Here is a 3,436-nt window from a genome sequence, read left to right on the forward strand (position 1 = left end):
ACTTGGGAGGTGGAGGCAGGAGACTAGCTGGAGCCCAGGAGTTGGAGGTTGCTGTGAGCTGTGATGCCACAGCACTCTACCCAGGGGGACAGCTTAAGGCTCTGTCTCAAAAAAAAAAAAAGGAAAAAGAATCTGCATTTTGACCAGATCTCCAGGTGACCTGCACGCATGAACCAGCTAGGAAGGCCTTAAGAGAGGACTGGGCAGCGCCTGTGGCTCAGTGGGTAAGGTACCGGCCCCATATATCAAGGGTGGCAGGTTCAAACCCGGCCCTGGCCGAACTGCAGCCAAAAAATAGTTGGGCATTGTGGCAGGTGACTGTAGTCCCAGCTACTCAGGAAGAGGGAAGAGGGAAGAGAATCACCTAAGCCCAGGAGTTGGAGGTTGCTGTCAGCAGTGTGGTGCCACAGCACTCTACGAAGAGGTGATAAAGTGAGACTCTGTCTCTACCAAAAAAAAGAGAGAGAGAGAGAGAGAGAGGACCTCTGCCCCACCCATCCCACTCCTCCCACCTATTTAGAGAAGATTCTGGAACCTTCTTCATGGGTGGTTGGGGTGAGATAACAGGGCATATAGGGGGCTGCTGGACCACAGCTTGGCTAGTCCCTCTTGCTCTGGACTTCAGATCCCAAACAGCTTGGGCTGGGAAAGCTTTAGGGAAATGTGAAGGCCTCAGGAATCCGCTAGGATCCAATCACCTAGGCCCCTACCCTAACTCACACAGTCCCTGGGTTTTATTTTTATTTATTTATTTATTTGTTTGGGAGGGGGGAGACAGAGTTTCACTATGTTGCCTGTTGCCATAAGGGTCTCACAGAAAAGCGATGTCATGGAGAATAAGCACACTTATTGAAACTGTGTTTTAAATAAAGGTGACCATCTGCTTGCTCAGGCAGAATGGCGAGCTTCTTTATTTGCAGTTGGCTTGTATAGGGAATTTTGTACATATAGCAATGACCTCATTGATCCAATTAAACATCATGTGACATCTGATAATCCACTCAACAGACACCTTTTAACATAACCCTTTCTTTTTTTTTTCTTTTGCTATTAACTGATGTACCTCATAGAGCATCAGCTTATCAATTCAAATCATCTGACAACATAACCCTTTCAACATAACTCAATCTTAATGGAGAACATGTTGTTAGCCATTACTTCTTTGTTCTTGTCTGATGAAGCCTGAGGCTATGGAGGAAGAAGGTAGATTGAATACCTGCCCTTGCTGGCCTTGCCGTTTGGAGGCTGTTACTTTGGATCTTTAAACAAGGCATAAAGAAACTTCTTGGGCATACAGGAATTTGTGTGCAAACCTCTGCTCCCATGTAGGCCTTAAGTCAGGGGGTTTTTGCTGGGAACTTTTATAAGGAATTTTCAGGCTGGACTTCTCAAAAACCTTTCACGAGCCCACGTTTTATCTGTGCCATTAGATACCTGTATGCATTGGGTAAATTCCTCTTCTCTTGAGGTCCTCGAGTACATTTCCATTCCCGGACCCCTCAGCAAGCGACATTCGTTATTTACCACAGATCAGGAAGGGTTTCTCCATTCCCAGACCCATCGGCAAGCGACCTTCATCACTTACCACAGATCAGGAAAGGTTACTGATGGGTATCTGGCCAGTTTTCCAAAGGGCTTTTTCATTTGGCCTTATAAAGTCAACCTTAATTCCTTAACATAGTCTGGAAATGCTATTCCAGCCAAAGCCTTGGTCATGTTAGGCTCGCAACCAACCTGGACACATGGGATTCTGCCTCAGTTTCTTACAAGTATGCCTGCACAAAGTCTTTTCACTGCTCTCTCTCAAACGGCTTTTTTGGCCAGAGGCATATAGGTGTTTCGCCTATAGTTGCCCTTGGCAGAGTGCTGTGTGGCGTCACAGCTCACAGCAACCTCAAACTCTTGGGCTTAAGTAATTCTCTTGCCTCAGCCTCCCAAGTAGCTGGGACTATAGGTGCCCGCCACAACACCCGGCTATTTTTTTTTTTTATTAAATGATAGCTGTATACATTAATGCAAACATGGGGTACAGCATAGTGTTTTCATATACAATTTGAAATACTTTCATCAAGCTGGTCAACATAGATTTCACGTCATTTGCTTAGTCATTGTGTCAAAACATTTATATTCTAGTTCTAGAAAAGTTCACTTGTACCCATGTTAGACAGATATATAGGACACCCAGCTATTTGTTGTTGTTGTTGTTGTCGTTGTCATTGCTGTTTAGCAGGCCTGGGCCGGGTTCGAACCCACCAGCCCTGGTATATGTGGCTGGTGCCCTAACCACTGAGCTACAGGCACCAAGCCAGTCCCTGGGTTTTAAATCCTACTTACTCATTCAACCCATTCCTGAAAACTATCTCAACTAGAATGAACTGCTTTGATAAGGCCCATACTTGTGTGTGAACAGAGTAACCCCACTTTGGTAAAAGAATAATTCAACAGAATCAAAAGCTCTGTACCTGAAGATACTTTGCTGGGCTATCTTATGAAAGCAAAATATTAGAAAGAACCTAGATACTCAGAAATAGGACAGCAGTTTGTAAATTACAGTAAATTGTCCTCCATCAATATAATAGACTACTAGGCAGGCCTTAAAAAGAATAATTATGATGAAGCTATTGGATCAACTTGGTGGTATCACATGATCCAGGACCTTCAAGGCCAAGGTGTTTAGAGCACCAGGTTTGTGATTTACAACTTAATCTCTGAGATTAAACACATCCATAAAATGGAGACAATGATACTTACAATGTTATTAAGAGGTTAAAATGATATCATATGTCTAGAGGTCCTAGCCTTTTAGTGGTCAAAAATTCATTCCTGTTTCTTATTTATCTATTTTATTAGAGATAGGGTCTCACTCTGTCCCCCAGGCTAGAGTACAGAGGGTTCCTTTAGAGTTCACTGAAGCCTTGAACTTGAACGCCTGGTCTCAAGAGAGTTTCCTACCTTAGCCTCTCTAGAAGCTAAGGCTATAGGTGAGTTTCACTATGTTGCTCAGCTGGTCTCAAACTTTGGCCTCAAGTGATCCTCCCACATGGGCCTCCCAAAGTGCCAATATTACAGGCCTGCACCACTGTCCCAGCATTTCTCTCTTTCTTTCTTTCTTTCCTTCTCTCTCTCTCCCCTTCCTTCCTACCTTCCTACCTTCCTTCCTTCCTTCCCTCCCTCCCTCCTCTTTCTCTCTCTCTTTCAGAGTGAGACTCTGTCGCCCTGGGTGTCATAGCTCACAGCAACCTCAGACTCTTGGGCTTAAGCTGTCCTTTTGTTTCAGCCTCTAGAATAGCTGGGACTACAGGTGCCCATAATGAGACTCAGTTATTTTTTTCTAATTTCAGTAGAGATGTTTTTTCTCAGGCTGATCTCGAGCTCTTGAACTCAAGTGATCCACTTGCCTTGGCATCTCAGAATGCTAGGATTACAGACATGAGCT

This window comes from Otolemur garnettii, unplaced genomic scaffold (assembly GCF_000181295.1).
Source record: "Otolemur garnettii isolate 467f Iridium unplaced genomic scaffold, OtoGar3 scaffold00018, whole genome shotgun sequence".
Lineage (NCBI taxonomy): Eukaryota > Metazoa > Chordata > Mammalia > Primates > Galagidae > Otolemur > Otolemur garnettii.